The following is a 19,613-nucleotide window of genomic DNA, read 5'->3' on the forward strand; positions in this document are numbered from 1 at the left end:
TTCTCATTTGTTCATCATTTAAAATAAAGTCTGGTCGATACCTAAACCCACACGATTCATTGCCATATATGACAAACTGTGGAATTTTCCTTGCACAGGTTAACATGCACTTTTGTTTTTCTTATCCCCTAGTTCCAATATGAGAGCGTTACAAGGAGAAATTTAAGGATTTTCCCATGGGCTCAGAACAAGAGAGCACTCAGTAGGTCCTTACTCTAGTCAGCTGGGTTGCCCTTAGTCAAAGAAGGCTAAGCCACCAGCAGCTTGGAGGGGGAGGAGAGGAAAAGAGAGGAGCAGGGAAGGAAGCGGAGACAGAGAGAAAGGTAGGAGGGCTGGATGGTTCCCAGATATGACTTTTTCCCCAAACCAAGCTTCCCATTTCCAAGAAAACAATTTGAAGTCATTCCCCCAGCGACCGTTTAGCTGAGTAACCTGCTTTCCTTCTGAGAAAACGGGCTAGAAATAAGGCAGACCAGAGGAATGAGAATGACTCGGTGACAAATTAGAGATGACTGATTTATATTTATTTATTGATGCGTTTGAACTCTGTCGTGCTGGAGAAGACTCTGGAGAGTCCCTGGGACTGCAAGGAGATCAGACCAGTCAATCCTAAAGGAAACCAACCCTGAAGAGTCATTGGAATGACTGATGCTGAAGCTCCAATATTTTGGCCACCTGATGCGATGAACTGACTCTTTGGAAAAGATCCTGATGCTGGGAAAAACTGAGGGCAAAAGAAGGGGACGACAGTGGATGAGATGGTTGGATGGCGTCACCGACTCAATGGACATGAGTTTGGGTGAACTCTGGGAGATGGTAAAGGACAGGGATGCCTGCTGTGCTGTGGTCCATGGGGTTGCAAAAAGTTGGACACGACTGAAGAACAACATTTATAGTAACAAGGAAGAGAAAGGGAGAGAGCATTTATAAGACAAGATTCAATATTTATTGTGCATTAAAACTATATCTTCTAATTGCTATGCCAGGAGTTCTGTTTGTACATGTCAGAAGTACTAAAGATCACCTTTGCGGCCACTACTCAATGTTCAGACAGCATTTTGTCCTCTACGCTCCATTCCGATCTCACTCCATTGTGTTCATTCTGCCTGTCAGTCACTGCCTAGATTGTAGAAGAGTGAGCATTTGCCTCTCCACTAGACTGTGAACACCTGGAAGCTGGGGCAGTGTAAAAAAAATCTCCAGCACTGAGTAGAGGGTTCAAAATTTGGTGGATTTTTCAACATTTAGATATTAAATTGAAATATACTGAAATTGAACTCTTAGAGATTAACTACACGGAATAGCCAAAATGAAAAAAATTCTGTAGTATAGTGTGGTTGCAAGAGCACTATCAAAATGTCAATGACTGGGGGTTATCCATGTTCTTTTCCATAAATCCATGCCCTGTAGCATATCAAACCAATTTGTCAAGTCTCAGAGTAACACAGCGTATAAATAGCTCGATGACTTGAAGCAGGAAACAGGACCAGCTAATGACCTGAGATTCCATCCAGCTCTAAGAAGCAAGTTTCTGTGAAAGCAGTGTAGTCACAGCCACGATATTGTGCAAAGTAGGCAAAGATATCAACGCGTGCATATTCATAGCCTTCCCTCCTCATCTTCAAAAAAGAGCGCGCATTTGTTGCTTTGGAGACTACTGGGCTTGGCATTTTGGGTACATTTGTCTGGAGAATCAATAGGCAGGAGAATTGGAACAAGCCCAGAAAGGCTAGATTTATCTCCATGAGTAAAGGGAGAAAGGGTCAGGAAAAGAAAATGGCATTCTAAACGGGAGTGTGGAATGGACCCGACCAGCGGGGAAGCAGTCTGGGGAGAACTGGGGTTGAGTTTGATGAGGCAGGGTCGGACATTCTGGAAGAGGCTTCCATGCTTTTAGAGCTACTGAGACAGAAAGAGAGAGAATAAAATAATTTTGAGGGTTTTTTTTTTAACAGTAGAAACTAATAGAATATTGTAAATCAACTATACTCCAATAAAACTTTTTAAAAAAGATGTGGTATCTACACACAACGGAATATTACTCAGCCATAAAAAGAATGAAATAACGCCATCTGTGGTGACAGGAAAGGACCTAGAGGTTCTCACACTGCGGAAAGTAAGTCAGAGACAAATCTGTGAGATCGCTTGTATGTGGGATCTAAACCAGGGGTACAGATGAGCTTACAGAACGGAGACAGTCACAGACGTAGAAAATAGACTTACGGTTACTGAGGGGGAAGGAGAGGAGGGGCAAGCAGAGGCTGGGCTGATCCATGCCCTGCTGCGCTGGGCTCAGCTGCTCAGTTGTGTCCGTCCCTGGCGGCCCCCTCAACTTACCCACCAGCTCCTCTGTCCATGGAATTTTCCAGGCAGGAGTACTGGAGTGGGTTGCCATTGCCTTCTCCAGGGGATCTTCCTGACCCAGGGATGGAAACCACAACTGCTGTGTCTCCTGCATTGGCAGGCGGATTCCTTACTACTGAGCCACCCGGCAAGCCCACATACACACGTTGCTACATGTATCAGTAAAATAGAGAACAGGGGCCTACTGTACACAGCGCGGGAAGCTCTGCTCAACGCTCTGTGATGACCTGTATGGGAAAACGATCTAAAGAGAGTGGATGCGTGTGTGAGTGATTCACTGTGCTCTACACCTGAAACTAACATTGTAAATCAGCGATACGCCAATAAAGATTAAGTAAAAACAAGACTGTAAGCACTTTGAAAGGCAGTGGTATTATCTAACGTGTGTCTTATTTCTCATTGTGGTGAGCACATCAAAATGGTAAAAATTAGTGAATGAGTAAATATGTAGTAAAGACATTAATGTTATCACTTATAGCTACCTATTATTACTCAGACAACAAAATTACAGGGAATTAAAACTCTACATAGCATTTTCTTCATTTCTGGAGTCTTTGTAACTAACGCCCTATAGCTATGAGCTACCATGATTTTAATTTAAAAACAGCTGCTGAAGTCACCCATTGAACTGATCCTTACTGAGACAACCTTGCAGAGATGATTATGTTACACTCCTAGCATGCAGAAAAGCAATCAAGGAAAAGCCACGCTTAAGTAACTCCTAATGAACAGAAGAGATGCTCCCTAAAGGAAAAATCTGTGACAGCCTCCAAAGTGTACATCAACAAAATGAGTTTAAAACACAAATACAACAAAATTCACCAGTGTTTTTGTGAGTATGATTCAAACATCAGAATTACAAATTAACGTAGAACTTCTGGTAAATAACATAAATGGCTAAATCGAACCTAACTTGATTATTTTATCACAAAAATAAAATTTTAGGGATGAATGTCATGCATCAGCTAAGTTTTTTTTTTTTCTTATTGAACAACTCAATTAAAACCAAACCTGTGGAAAATCACAGAACAGCTTAAGGTCAAAAGGTAAAATATCTGCTTTAACTTAGTCTGTTTCATTAACAACCCTCAAAAAGACAAAAGTTCCTCATATAAAGGCTGTGGCCTACCAGGCTCCTCCATCCATGGGATTTTCCAGGCAAGAGTACTGGAGCGGGTGCCATTTCCTTCTCCAGGGAATCTTCCCAACCCAGGAATTGAGCCTGGGTCTCCCGCATTGCAGGCAGATGCTTTACCATCTGAGCCACCAGGGAAGCCCCATATTAAGGGTAAAACCTACAGAATGGACACAAATTGGACAACAATAATTTGCTACCCACAGTTTAATAATCCCAGAGCCATACTTCTAATTTTCTATAATAGATTGATATTGCCTCTGGTAATCATTACTTTGAAATGATTTTTCCTTCAACTAAAATTGAGCTTTTAGTACTCTATAACTTGCAATAAATAGGAGAAAACATCTAGTGCTACTGAAATTAATAAAAAAAGATCAGAAGTCATCCTCTACATACTATTAGAAATTAGATTCCTCTTATCTGGTTCCCGTGAGGTAGCTGGTCACTCCAAAGCATTTGAAGTCAACCTGGGGGTATTACATGTCATTCACTTAAGCAGCCACTTTTTGCACCTGGCAGGTGACATCTTCATCTTCAACCAAACGTCTGTTGGTATCTATTCAGCTTCATCTGGAAGCTGCTGGAGTGATGGTTTGAGGGAACAGCGTGAAAACACTCTTTAACCTAGCCTCATCTGTTCTATCTGGCCTCGTCAAGTCCCTGGCCAACTCCAAAAGATGGGTATCTTATTCAGTGAAACCTCCTCAGAAGCAGGGTCTGCCTCCCCTGCCAGTCCTGTTTGTGTTCAGCAGAAAAATGAAACAGCAAATTTGGAAGAGAGGAATTAGGGAGCAACACGGACCTGCACCCACGTCATCCAGAGCGCTCAGCAGAGCTGCCTCTACTTACGGGGTTGAGGTGAGGCACTGGATGACCCAAAACTGCACGGGACAAAAAAAAGGACTTCCCTGGTGGTACTGTGGATAAGAATCTGTCTGCTGAAACGGGACCCGGGTTCGACCCTGGTCGGGGAAGATCCCAGGCACCACGGGGCAACAGTCACCGTGACACCAGTACTGAGAGCCACGTGCACTGAGCTTGTGGTCCCTGACAAGAGGAGCTAGTACACCGCAGCAAAGGGCGACCTCCACTCACCGCAGCACATGCCGCACCAAGGACGTGAATGAAATAGGAAATAATTAGGGAAAAACCCCCAGGCGACGCTGTCCAGATACAGGTGGGCTTTGTGGGCTCAAACAAAAAACAGATCTAGCTACGGATTTTCGATGTTTCCTAATTTCAAAAGACTGCTCCTGACAATTTTTGAGCCTTCAGGAAACTGGTGAAGGATGAACCATAATTGCCAGAAAACCCCAAGTGGCAGGAGTTCAAAACACATGAAGTCGTAACGATAAGATGTCAATTGTGCTAAGCGATGCTTTAGAAGCCCTCGGTAGTTTTTGCAACAATGGAGAAATACACCTGCAGGACTATCCCCAGTCACTGCAGTCCTGCTTGTCTAAAATAACCCAGAGTAATCGCGAGTAATTCTGTAATAGCTCTGGACTTCTTTCCTGGCAAGTCCATGGACACATACACGCCCTTGTTTCTTTACCAAAGTATGAGAGTGCTTCCTATGCCTTTAGGCAGGTGACTATTTTAAGATAACGTTTAATGGATATCATCTCAAGCCAAGGTTAAAAAGAAATTACGATTTGGAAAGTACCTTCTGTCCGTTTCTGGTTTTCGTTTTCCTGTGAGTCATGGGCAGCCTTCTGCTCTGTGCCAAAGTGTCCTCTTTATTTCTTCCGTCGCATTTGTGTACACTCTGTCGCTTCAGTCGTGTCTGAGCCCGCCTGGCCCGTCTGTCCATGGGATTCTCAAAAATACTGGAGTGGGTTGCCATTTCCTTCTCCAGGGGACCTTCCTGACCCAGGAGTTGAACCCATGTCTCCTGTGTCTCCTGCATTGGCAGGCAGATTCTTTACCACTGAACTACCTGTATTATTTTTTGTTAATTACAAATGGCCAGCACAATGAATAAAATACAATTTTCCCTTATTCTTCCTTAAAGAGCCAAACAAAAGATATTTGAAGAAAAACTGTTATTCTTGGTAGAATGAATTGAGCTTCATTAGGACCTTCTCTATTCATCTTTTCCTGTAACAGCCAAACCATAATTGCTCTTGGCAAGACCCTTCCTGACACTGCAAATCAGAGACTTGGAATTTACGTCGGAGCCTGCTGTATCACTGTTATGGCCTCCCTGCTGAGAAGGGCTCTGGTCATCAGTTTTCTTATGTCCTCTAATAAAGTTTAAAACATGGCTATTTTGACCTTATAAGCAACAAACAAATCTCTAACGACATCTACTCACTGGGAAGGGAAAACTAAAAATGTAAATTTGGTTGCACAACTTCCATTTCACTTCCTTCAAATCAAATTCCTACATGTTCTATAGATGCTTTTCATCCTCACTACTTGTACTCTGATAAATCTCTCTTTAAATCCCAAAGTCAAATGGATGTTTGTAAAAGATGTGAAATCAAAACAATTTCTCTTCATTTTTAATTGGAAATTCTTCATAAAAGAAATAGTAGTGAAAAGAATAAATATACTTTCCCGGATAAATATTGTTAAAAGACCCCTTTTTTCTCCTGCAATGTATATATATATATATATATACACATATATATATATATATATTTTCAAAACATAAAAATCTAAGTGACAAATTTAGAACAGTTAAAAAAAATTATTTTTTAACCCAGAGAAAAGTTATTATCAGCAAAATATATTTCAAGTAAATTCAAACCACTTTTGAAATTAAATCTTAACTAAAAAAACTCAAATCTGTTGACCTGAAAGATACTAGATGGTATCACACAACCGAGACACTGAATTTTGAAAACATAAACAGTTGATACGTATATAGTAAATGAGTACATACCATTTGAAAAGAAGGGAAAGTTGTTTCTAAGTGTTTATTGATGCATGATCTTTATAATAAAAATGAAAGTATTTTCATTACTAAACAATTCATTTAGTTGTGACTTTCTTCTGCATTCTCCATAACGAGGCCAGAATTTCTATACCATTACAATCTGAATAAATATTCATTTAGTGACTGGAAAAAAACAACCAAATAAACAAATGACCTTATAAATAAAAATCATGATACAATGGTAATTAAGGCCAGCAAGTCAAGCCCGTCAATCAATTTAGTGAAGTGGGTTCTAAATATGTTTAAATATAATTGAGAAACCATTCAAAACAATTTAATTTGAATTAGTGAGGTTCGCTGATTTCATTAAAAAAACTGACTTTAAAAGTGAATATGGTGCTCCTGGCCTTGAAGGAGGAACAGCATATTTCCCATCCTAAACCACGAGAAAACAGGAAGAATACATGTGGTAATTGATTTCTAAAATTAGACAACAGACAACATGGGGCCATGGTCCCTGGAATAAGGAAAGTAAGCAAGATGAAGCCTAAGGTAGTCTCAGTTTTCTGCACTGAGATAATTCCTAAGGCATGAAGGAGAAACCCAACAAGCGCCCCGCAAGGTCTTGATGAGCTGAACTGATAACTAAAGCCACTTGGACAACTCCAGAATAAGGAGTTCAAGGAAGCCTAGGTGGCCAGACTATGTGGGTCAGAGCTCTAGAGAAGCAGCAATCATGACATGCAGGAGTCCCAGAAATCTATACAGGGGCCCCCGAGTGCTCAGCTAAATACCAATCTGAGTGCGTATAGAGTAAAACCTCACAAGACTGGGGATGTACAACTCCCAAGAAACAGCAATTACTGGAGGGAGACCTGTAGGCAGGAAAAAGGATTGCGGACAGGCTGAGCTTTCAAGAGCCAGAGTGGGGAGTGATGGAGGGAGTGAGAGTCGCTCTGTCATGTCCGACTCTGCAGCCCGGTGGACTATACACAGTCCATGGGATTCTCCAGGCCAGAACACTGGAGTGGGTAGCCGTTCCCTTCTCCAGGGTATTTTCCCAACCCAGGGATCGAACCCAGGTCTCCCACATTGCAGGCAGATTCTTTACCAGCTGAGCCACAAGGGAAGCCCAAGAATACTGGAGTGGGTAGCCCATCCCTTCTCCAGCGGATCTTCCCAACCCAGGGATTGAACCCAAGTCTCCTGCCTTGCAGGCGAATGCTTTACCAGCTGAGCCACGAGGGTTAAAGGCAAAGAAATTCATATCCTTGAATACATTACAAGTTCAATAGAGCATTTGAGAGGGTCACACTTTAGTAGCAGGGCTAAACTATCCCTGAAGTAAAGTATCCTTTATATCTGCCCTGTCTGTCTAGTCAGAGCTATGGTTTTTCCTGTAGTCATGTATGGATGTGAGAGTTGGACCATAAAGAAACCTGAGTGCCAAAGAATTGGTGTTTTTGAACTGTGGTGTTGGAAGAGACTCTTGAGAGTCCCTTGGACAGCAAGGAGATACAACCAGTCCATCCTAAAGCAGATCAGTCCTGAATATTCATTGGAAGGACTGATGCTGAAGCTGAACTCCAATACTTTGGCCACCTGATGTGGAGAACTGACTCATTTGAAAAGACCTTGATGCTGGGAAAGATTGAAGGCAGGAGGAGAAGGAGATGACTGAGGATGAGATGGTTGGATGGCATCACTGACTCAATGGACATGAATTTGAGCAACTCCAGGAACTGGTGATGGACAGGGAGGCCTGGTGTGCTACAGTCTATGGGTTTGCAGAGTCGGACATGATGGAGTGACTGAACTGATAAAAAACTTCAAGTCCTAATAAAAGCACTGGAGAATCAACCTATAAGTAAGTTAACTGCCTACAAAATAAAAACCCAACATTCCTTAAAGGAAGGCAGCAAAACACAGAAACTAAAGCATAAATTCATTATCTAGGATCCAATTAAAATTTATTAGCTATGTAAAAAGAAAGAAAGAAAGTGAAGTCATTCAGTCGTGTCTGACTCTTTGCAACCCCATGGACTGTAGCCTACCAGGCTCTGCCGTCCATAGGATTCTCCAGGCAAGAGTACTGGAGTGGGTTGCCATTTCCTTCTGCAGGGGATCTTCCTGATCCAGGGATCAAACCCAGGTCTCTCTTTAGAGATAGAAATCATAACATTTAATTCAAAGTATCAGTTGATTAAGAGCAGAGTAGATATGGCACAGGAAAAGATCTGTAAACTTGAAGACATAATATAAATTATCCAAAGTGAAACTTGGAGAAGATTGACAAAAATAAATGAAGGGAATTTAAGTGATAGTGACAACATGTAATTGAAGTCTCAAAAGGAGGGGAGATGAAAGGGATACAGAAAATACTTGGAGAAAACAATGGCCCTCAAATTTATAAATCTGAAAACTATAAATTCATGGGTTCAAAAAACTTCAAATAACCCCAAACAGAACGAATCTAATGAAAACCATGCCAAACTAAATCAAATTGCTGAGAACTTCTGAGAAAAAGAAAGTCTTCCAAGAGGCAGCCCAAGAAAAGAGGTTACGTTACCCAGAAGAAGAAAGCTAAGCATTATCAGAAACATCTTCAGAGACAATTCCAGCCAGAAGACAACGGAGTGACATCTGAAAGAAAATGCTCGTGGCAATTGTATACCAAAATAGAAAAGAAACTTCCAAATCAAAGGTAAAATACACCATTTGCAGCAAAATGAGCTCTGAGAGCATTTGTTGCCAGTTCCCTGCACAAACTGAAAGAAGTTCTCGAGGCAAAAAGAGATCCAGACCAAGCCTGGAGTTCAGTTAGTAATAATGTCCAAGGCTGGCTTCCCAGTTTGACAACCACATCATGATAGTGGATGTTAAAGCAAGAGAAGCTGCGCGAGGACTATGCAGGAACTTCCTGCATTAGCCTTTGCAACTGTTTCTGTAAATCTGAACCTATTCTAAAATTAAAAATTTACTGAAAAAAAAAGAAACATTTGACCTTTGAATGATATTATTAAGGGAATAAAAATACAAGTCAAAGAATGGAATAATTATTTGTAAAACATATATCATAAAGGGCTTATATCTAAAATTTAAGTAGCTCACAAGTCAATAATAGGAAGAGCAACTCAATAAAAATGGACAAGGGAATTCCCTGGTGGTCCAGTGTTTCCAGGGTTAGGAATGTGCTTTCACCACCACGAGCCCTTTTCACGCCACGTGTGCTTTTCACCCCACGATTCAATTCCTGGTCAGGGAGCTATTGATAGCATCCCACAAGCTTCTTGGCTGGGCAAAAAAAAAAAAAAAATTAAAAAAGACAAGATATTTTAACAAAAAAGAGATACAGATGACATAGCACTAAAAACCAGTACTCATATCAACAGTTATTGGGAAAATGCAAATTAAAACCACAATGAGATGGCACTATGCACCTAGCAGAAGAGCTGAAACTTTAAAATCTGACAGGTGAGGATCTGGAATGACTGGGACTTTCACAGAGTGCTCAAAGGAATGCAAAATGGTACAACTACTTTGGAAAACAAGGTGGCAATTTCTTTCAAAGTTAAACATACAATGATCATACAAGTCACAATCTCATCCCTCAGTATGGGAATAAGACAAATGAAACTATATCTCCAGAGACCTGTACGCAAGATTTCATGGTATCTTTGCTTCCCTGGTGTCTCAGACAGTAAAGAATCTGCTGCCATGTGGGAAACCTGGGTTTGGTCGCTGGATTGGGAAGATCCCCTGGAGAAGGGAAAGGCCACCCACTCCAGTATTCTTGCCTGGAAAATCCCATGGACAGAGGAGCCTGGCAGGCTACAGTCCATGGGGTCACAAAGTGGGACATGACTGAGCGACTTTCACTTCACTTATTCATCACAGCTAAAAAAGGAAACAATTCAAGTGTTAACGAAGAATGACCACGTATGAAATTACATAGTGGGGCACTATCAGCAATCAGCATGAGTAAACTGCTGACAAATGCAACAATGATGAATCTTAAAATAATTTATGCTGATGGAAAAATCTAATGCAAAAAGCTACAGTTTCATTTATATGACATTTACCAAAAGGCAGTGCTACAGGGACAGAGGTCAGGGCAGTGGTTCCCAAGGGCTGCAGGTGAAGACAGGGTATCATCTGCAATGGATACAAAGGAAATTGTTGGGATGATGGAAACATTCTGTATCTTGATTGTGGTTATGAGTCACAGCTATATACATTTATCAAACCTAACATAACTATACAACTTGAAAGAGTAATTTGTCCTGTATATAAATTACACCTCAATAAATCTGGCTGAAAGAAAACCAGGGTTTCCCAACTGGTGCAGTGGTAAAGAATCAGCCTGCCAATGCAGGAGGTGCAAGAGACTCAGGTTCAGTCCCTGGATGGGAAGATCTCCTGGAGCAGGAAATGGGTCTCAGAACCCATCTGAGACTCTTGCCTGGAAAATCCCATGGACAGAGGAGCCTGGCAGGATACAGTCCGTAGGGTTTGCAAAGAGGGGCACACAGCTGAGCCGGAGGAGCCTGGCTGCTGCGAAGAGCTGGACACGACTGTGCGACTGAGAACGCAAAGAAAACCGAATGGGCATCCTCGGCAGCGGAAGGGAAATTTTGCATAAATGTTTAAGCTTTAAAATAAAATTTCAAAGGATCGCTTGCTGTTACCGCTGCCTTAGGGTCTGCTGCCGCTTATCCTGGGGAAAATTAATCACTGTCCTCTGCCCTCGGGAATATTCCAGGAGGAAAAAAAAAAGTAAGGGAAACTGACACTCTGTGACTTTCCATGCCTTGAAAATTTCTTTAGTACAGTTTTAGCAACTTTTTTCTTTTTGGGTAGAAACCTTTCCTTTTCTAGTCATAAAATACCTGAGTAACATATCAATACTAAGTGGTGATTACTCTGAATTGCAGTAAAAGACCCTGCATTTGTGGTATACTGAATAAAGGAAAAATAACACAGTTGCTTTCAAACATTAACAATGTAAGGTAAAGGCCACTGAAAGTGTATCACTTTGAAGGAAGTGGTTCATCTATCAAGAATTGAGCTAGGGTAAGAAGGTCTTTTTAAGCTTGAAGTAAAAGGCAAAAACAATAAAAGTAAAAACGGATAAAATGAATATCAATATTTAAAACTATTTGGGTAACAGACTATGAAAAATAAGTCAAATGAGAAACAGAAAGCTATTGGCAAACCATAAAACTGACCACAAGTTAACATGTTAAAGGGCTTCTATAAAATTATAAGACAGAATAACGTAGTACAAATGGAAGCAAAGAGATTAAGCCCTGCCGACTCAGAGAAGAATAAACCAAACATTCAAAAACCTACAAAAGTGTACTCATTTTGATTAGTGATAAAAGGAATAAACATTTTAATCTATCAAATTTGCTACAGCTTTTAAACAAATGTCCATATGATGCAAGAAAATAGACTAAAACGTTGGTTGAAAAGCAAATTAATGGAATATTCTGGAAAAACCATTTGGCGATATGTATTAAAACATTGTGCAAAATACGTACATTTTGTTTAAACAAAAAGATAACCTACAGAATGGCAAAAAGTGTTTGTGCAAACTATGTGACTGATCAAGAGATGAATTTCCAAAATATCCAAATGACTTACATAGCTCAACATAAAAAAAAAAAAAAAACAATACCCCACAAGCAACCCAATGGAAAAACAGGCAGAAGACCTAAACAGACATATCTCTGAAGAAGACATACAGATGGTCACCAACAGGAACATGGAAAGGTGCTCAATAGCGCTAAATACTAGAGAAAAGCAGATCAGAACTATAGTGACGTATCCCTTGACACCAATCAGAACGGCCATCAAAAAATCTACAGATAATACGTGCTGGAGAGGGTGTGGAGAGAAAGGAACCTCCTCCATTGTTGGGAATGTGAGTTGGTACAGCTACTAAGGAAAACAGTATAAAGGTTCCTTCAAACCCTAAACTAAGAGTCGTCAAATGGCCCAACAATCACGCTTCTTAGCGGATATCTGGAAAAGATGAAAAAGAATTAGAAATTCGCACCTCCACGATCATAGCAGCATTCTCTACAACAGCCAAGACGTGGAAGCACACACACGTCCCCTGACGGATGAAGACGATGTAGGGTACACACACACACACACACACACACACACACACACACACACACGATGAAACGTTACTCAGCCATAAAGCACGGAATAATGCCGTTTGCAGCATCTTTCTTGTCCTTGGAACACTTGGTTTATTCCCTTCTGAGCTGACAGTGCAGAATCCTTGTTTCCATTTGTGTTTGGTGATGGAGACATAGGTTTATTAAACCATTTTCTGCTTTTTACTATGTCTTGTTCTTTATTATAAATGACAGATTGACTGCTTCAGTTTCCTACTATTCAACGTAAAATGCTCCTTTACTGTGAAGCTGCACTGCCACAGAGCCTATTTGCCTCTTTGCGGTAGAGACTACTATGCATCCCTTAATATTCATTCTCTTCTTAGTTATAAAACTTTCAGCTTAGAGTTCTCCTAGCTTCTCTTGCATCTGGCCACATGACAAGATTTTGTTACTAAAAATGTAGGCAGAAGTGACCTGTGCAACTTCTGGGTTGGACCTAGCCCTTCCCATCCTCCTGAAGGAGGGATGGGATGCCGACGTTGTGGTGAGCCAGTAAGGACCATGTGGACAGAGGGGGCACGAGGAGTGTCTTTTCCCGCTGAAATCGCTCATTGCTAAGAGCATTTCCCTGGTGTTTGAAACAGCAGCTCCTTCAGTTATTGCCTCTCTGTACTTCTGACAATTTTTAAGTTGAAATACACACTACAGAAGTCTCCTGTCTCTACAGGGTATATGGGAGGCTTACCTGCTTGCCTCTGACTCAGCAGCTTTCTCCTTTGTGGAAAAATAATGTGAATTCTCCCTCACAGATCATGGTCAAAGGAGCAGCAGAAGGGGTATAGTATTTCTCCTTTGTTTCTTTTCAAACTTGTTATTCAGGGACAACACAAGTATGACGTGACCAGAATATGGATTAGATATAGCTTTATAAACTTGAATATACTTTATTAACTCCATTATAGATATGTTAGGTAGTTTAGTAGATTAGGCATCTAAGTAGGGCCCTAAATTATTACCCAGATCATAAGGAAAATCATCCTGCCAGGAACTGATCATGTTAAGAGAGACGATGGTGGTTAGCAGTAATGAATAGAAAGTCACTGAGGTAGAAAATCCAGTGCTCCAGTGGAAAAACTGGCCTTAGAGAGAACAAATGCACATTTGAATATTGACATAAAAATATAAAATATCAATAAAATATATCCTGAAACCCATTAAAGGAAAATTAAGCTAAAAAAAAAAAATGTCTGTAGACTCTGAAGCTCAGATGCCTGCACTGAAGTCCCAGCTGTTACTTCCTCTCTGCATCAGACTGGGCAGGTAGCTGAAGCTCTCTGTCTCAGCTGTCTCATACAGCTACTGGAGAGCGCAATAGTGCCTGCCTTGTAGGGCTGGGTGACTGCTGCTGTGAGTTGCGTCCCCACCCAGAGTCACATGTCGAGGCCCTAACCCTTAGAACCTCAGAACGTACCTTATTTGGAAATAGGGTTGCTGCAAATGCAGTTAATTCAGATGCCCTGCCCTGCTCCAGTACGGTTGGTGTGGTTATAAAAGGAGAAGTTGGCAGACAGATACACAGAAAGGGAACATCATGCAGAGATGAAGGCAGAGATCAGGAGGACGCTTCTGCAAGCCAGGGAGTGGCAAAGATGGCCAGCAAATCGCCGGAGGCTGGGAGAGGCATGGGACAGATTCTTCCTCAATGCCCTCAGAAGGCACCTACCCTGGTCTTGGACTTCCAGCCTCCAGGACCGGGAGACAATGAACTTCTGTTGTTTCAGTCACCCAGCTTACGGTGCTTTGTTACACAGAAGTCCTAGCAGGTAATTCAAGTATGGAAGAGTCAGGACCTGGAAAGCATTGTGAGCTGTACCTTGCACATGCCAAGTATTCAGTAAAAGAAGTTAACAACTGTTCTGTAAAATTAGAAGCCTTTCATTTGTGTTCTTATTTGCATAATTCCATGCAGCACTTACCCACTCCAGTCTTCTTGCATAGAGAATCCTGAGGCCAGAGGAGCCTGGTGGGCTGCTGTCCATAGGGTCGCACAGAGTCGGACACGACTGAGCGACTTAGCAGCATGCAGCACTTGCTTGGAAAATTCCATGGACAGAGGAGCCTGGCTGGCTACAGTCCCTGGGGTTGCAAAGAGTTGGACACGACTAAGTGCCCACGGACACACACACACAGCACCAGGAACTACAATAAATGGGAAAATTAAACTAATTAGGAAGTTGGCACATTCTACCAAGACTAAGTGATTTCTACATTTAAGAAACTGTCATGGAATTATACCAATGGCTATAAAACACGTCATCAAATTATCATTTAGTTATAAATTATACCATTTTCTTACATATATTTTTAAATGAAAGCATGATAAACTAAAATGCATTCAGTTACAAGATGATTAATGTGAAAACCAACAAAAGAGCCTCAAGACAACTCTTAAGAGCTCATTTATGGAAATTAACTTATGCCCTGAAGCATTGCAAACTCTTGTATACTAATATACATCACTTTATTATGTTTATCTGAGGCATTCTATTTATTTTTTACAAATGTAATTCTGATTCTTTTCCCCTGTACCTGCAAATAAAGCCACGGTGTGTTGAGTTTTATGAGGAATTGTGGTTATCCTTGACTTTAGAGCATTATTTCTTTACAGAAAAATGGCTTAGGGTTTTGTTACTTTTTTATTTCACAGGTTTTGGCTAATATTTCAAACAGTAAAATTAAATACTTGGATCAAGGTATTAGTATTCTAGAAGATCATGCCATTTATAATGAAACTTTCAAAAATTAAAAAATGATTATTTGTTTAGTACAGAATAATGTTTACTTGAGGGATGAAAGCTTTAAAAAAATGTGTTTGAATCATATGCATTTTGAAAAAGGCTTCTAACGCTGTTTTAAAAAACCTGACTGAAAGGTTTAAAAATATTTCTGTTCTTCTCTTCTTGCTGCTGCTGTCTTGCTCAGTCTCCGTGAATATGTAAGACGCCTAGAGCGACATGCCGCCAAAACCCATCATTTAAGATCAAAGGCAGCTGGTCAGCGACTTCCCTGGAGGTCCGGTGGTTAAGACTCTGTCTTCCCAGTGCAGGGGGCCTGGGCTCGATCCCTGGGGAGGGAACTAGATCCCACATGCTGCAACTGAGACCCAGTGCAGCCAAATGAACAAATAAATTTTAACAACAGCAAAAGTCCGTTGGTTAGCAAGTACCATCGAAACGAAAGAATTTGTCAACTGACTGCTTATTTTGACTTCACATAGACAGAGCTTGAGTCTCAAGCCAGAATCGCATAATCTTTATGCAAAGACTATATAATCAACATGAGTTAGAGGAAACAGCTGTCATAAATTGACACTAAATTATTCAGAAACTCAAATGGCTAGTCTGAGAACAATAGGTACCCAAAATGTCAGATAACTTCACCAGGATAGCTCAGTGTTATTCATCTTGGACAATTTGGAGGCAGAAGTTACATCTGAAATCAATTCAAGTGAGCTCAAATTTAAACAAATAATCAAATACAATGCTGCCCTCCCCTCCTTTTTTGGTGAGGCAAGCCAATAAAATCAGGTATGTGACAATCTGTAAAAGTATGTAATAAATGGTTTTCAAGTTCATAAGAGCGCTACATAATATACACTATTAACGTAAAAGGTGACTTATTTGCTCAGATGTGCACTGAAATCTCTGGGGATTCCCAACAACCTGAGGAGGAGAACTGACCCATTGAGAGCCAGTGCGGGGAGAAAGAATGTCTTCTATAGGACGGTTTCTGGAACGTTTGTATTTCTATAATGTGCCCTGTTAAACTAATCAAAGGTTAAATGAAGTATGATAATTTTCAAATTATGTTCAGGACAACAAGGTCATCTTGATAAGTCAAACAACATGGGAAATAGTCTCATTCTTCCTAGTTTTTTATCTACAAATAGTTAGGCAAAGTTTCAGGTTCCTTACCTAGACCTAGGAAAACTCTTCTAAACAAACAAAATGAAATTCTAAGCATCTGAAATTCTTCTCCTGAAATTCACAAGAAAATTCATGCAGTGGACTACCAAAGGGGACAGGGAAGCAGGGAGGGGCAAATTAAGGGTATGGGATTAATAGATTAACAGAAAATATCAATAACCTCAGATATGGAGATGACACCACCCTTATGGCAGAAAGCGAAGAAGAACTAAAGAGCCTCTTGATGAAAGTGAAAAGAGGAGAGTGAAAAAGCTGGCTTAAAACTCAACAGTCAAAAAAGGAAGATTACGGCATCCGGTCCCATCACTTCATGGCAAATAGATGGGGAAACAATGGAAACAGTGAGAGACTATTTTGGAGGGGGCTCCAAAATCACTGCAGATGGTGACTGCAGCCATAAAATTAAAAGACGCTTGCTCCTTGGAAGAAAAGCTATGACCAACCTAGACAGCATATTAAAAAGCAGAGACATTACTTTGTCCACACAGTTTTTCCAGTAGTCAAGTATGGATGTGAGAGTTGGACCATAAAGAAAGCTGGTGCCGAAGAATTGATGCTTTTGACCTGTAGTGTTGGAGAAGACTCTTGAGAGTCCCTTGGACTGCAAGGAGATCCAACCAGTTCATCCTAAAGGAAATCAGTCCTGAATATTCATTGGAAGGGCTGATGCTGAAGTTGAAGCTCCCATACTTTGGCCACCTGATGCAAAGAGCTGACTCATTTGAAAAGACCCTGATGCTGGGAAAGATTGAAGGCGGGAGGAGAAGGGGACGACCGAGGATGAGGTGGTTGGATGGCATCACTGACTCGATGGACATGAGTTTGAGCAAGCTCTGGAGTCAGTGATGGACAGGGAGGCCTGGCGTGCTGCAGTCCATGGGGTCCCAAAGAGTCGGACACGACTGTGCGACTGAACTGAACTACATGTAAAATAGATAGGCAACTAGGATACACAGCACAGGGGAACGACACCCATCATCTGACAGCAACCCACAATGCAAAGCAATCTGCAAAAGGGCTGAACCCGCATGCTGCTTAATACTGTAAATCAACAATACTTTAATTAAAAAAAAGTTGTAGAAAATGCAGCTGAGATCCTGACTATTTATAATCCAGCAAGAGGGTATTTTTACATAGTGGAACATCGTATCTGAACCTCCTGGGTGCAATTAAAAGACTTAGTTCCTTCTTCATATACAGCCAATGGATCTCAGATCCTTTTTAATTGCTTAAAATCTGAACCAAAAAAGTCAAATAAGCAAAAACTGGATAAATGAGATTTATGTGCAAATTTTGCACAAAAGATTAGAGATTTTTTTTAAAAGCTGCAACTCAAATTTCAGAGTTTTAACTTGGTCGTTAAAAAAATGTATTAAACTTTATTATTTAGAACAGTTATTCCCTTACTTTTAAAATTTTATTTATTTTTTATTCACATAACATAAAATTCACCACTTTAACCCTCTTAAAGTACCAAATTGTACTGTGTTTAGTACATTTTCAATCTTGTACTACTATCTAGTTCCAGAACCGTTTTGCCACCCCAAAAGAAAAGTCATTAAACAACCATTCCCCATTCCATCTTTCCCCCACCCGACCCCTTGATACCAAGCAACGTGTACTTTATCTCTATGTATTTGCCTATTGTGTATATTTGATAAATCATTTTAAACTATATAATTTAGTGGTTTTTAGCATATTTCAAAATGTTATGTGCAATCACCACTAATTTCTAGAATATTTTCAAAATGTTCTCAAAAACAATTACACCCATTAGTAGTCAACACTAATCCCCCCTTCCTCCAACCCCTGTTAGCTGCCATGTGCTTTGTATATCTGTGGGTTTACCTTCCATGGATATTGTATATACACAGACTCACACAGCGTGTGGTCTCTTGTGCCTGGCTTCTTTCACTTAGCATAATGTTTCTAAGGCTCATCCATGTTGTAAAATATATCAGTATTTCATTCCTCTTATGGCTGAATGATATTCCATTGCCACTAGGTTCATGTACAATGTTTTGTTTGAACGCCTGCTTTCAATCCTTTGGGGGGTATATATTACCTAGAGGCGGGATTGCTGGGTCTTATGTAATTCTACGTTTAGCTTTCTGAAGAACTACCGAACCATTTTCCATAGCGACTGAGCTATTTTATATTCCCGCCATTAATGCCCAGAGATGCGAATTTCTCCATATCCTCGTCAACACGTCTTTCTCCTTTTTGGGTCACAGCTATCCTACTGGTGTGCAGTGGTATCTCACTGCGGTTTTGATTTGTCTAATGATGAATGATGGTGAGTGTCTTTTCCTGGACTTGTTGGCCACTTGAATATGTTCTTTGGGGAAGTGTCTACTCAAGCTCGTGGTCCAGTTTTGAATCAGGCTGTTTCTGTTGAGTTGTGCAGGCTCTTTATATAGTCTAGATACCAGATCTTTATCAGAGACACGATTTGAAAATACTTTCTCCCAGTCTGTGAATTATTTTCCATTTCTTGATAGTGTCTTTGGACACAGGTTTAAAGTTTTGATGGAGTCCGTCTCTGTCTCCGTTTCCTGTGCTTCTGAACCATTGCCACATCCAAGGCTGTACAGATGCACTCCTACATATTTTCTTCTAAGAGCTTTGTATAGTTTCAGCTCTAATATCAGGTCCCTGATCCACCGAGTTAACTTTTACATATGGTATGAGGTAAGGATGCAATTCATTATCCCGGCCAGTTGAAATACGGGCTGATAAAGGCAGCACATATCAGCGTGCGCTATGTCCTATGCACATTATATTTGTTGTAAGGCATCTCTCAGGAGTTAATTGGAAGTATGAGACAAGTTGGATATCCAGGGAATGAAATATGTAAATTAAGTCCACGCTGGGCCTCCACAATTTTCACAATATGAGTAAGTGCAAGGAAAATTTGTAAGCAAATATGTGACTCTTACTTCCATTTGCCACACTGAAATTCACATAGGACAGTCACACTGAGTCATACACAGATGTGACTTAGACAATTCATGGGCATCTAGTTTAATGGAATAATAATAAATTTTATTTTTTTTTTTATTTTTTATTTTTTTTTTAGTTTTTTATTTTTTACATTTTAAAATCTT

General features: G+C 40.5%; 1 long non-coding RNA gene across 2 annotated transcripts in view; it reads right to left on the bottom strand.

Annotated features, from left to right (window-relative positions):
- Positions 1-19,613, bottom strand: part of LOC138428402 (uncharacterized) — a 136,139-nt gene that overhangs the window by 60,003 nt on the left and 56,523 nt on the right. For both annotated transcript variants that reach the window (XR_011252431.1, XR_011252430.1), the window contains one exon: positions 14,497-14,719. This is a non-coding gene — a long non-coding RNA (uncharacterized lncRNA). The remainder of the gene's footprint in view (positions 1-14,496; positions 14,720-19,613) is intronic.

The sequence above is a fragment of the Ovis canadensis genome, chromosome 23, assembly GCF_042477335.2.
Source record: "Ovis canadensis isolate MfBH-ARS-UI-01 breed Bighorn chromosome 23, ARS-UI_OviCan_v2, whole genome shotgun sequence".
NCBI classification, from domain to species: domain Eukaryota; kingdom Metazoa; phylum Chordata; class Mammalia; order Artiodactyla; family Bovidae; genus Ovis; species Ovis canadensis.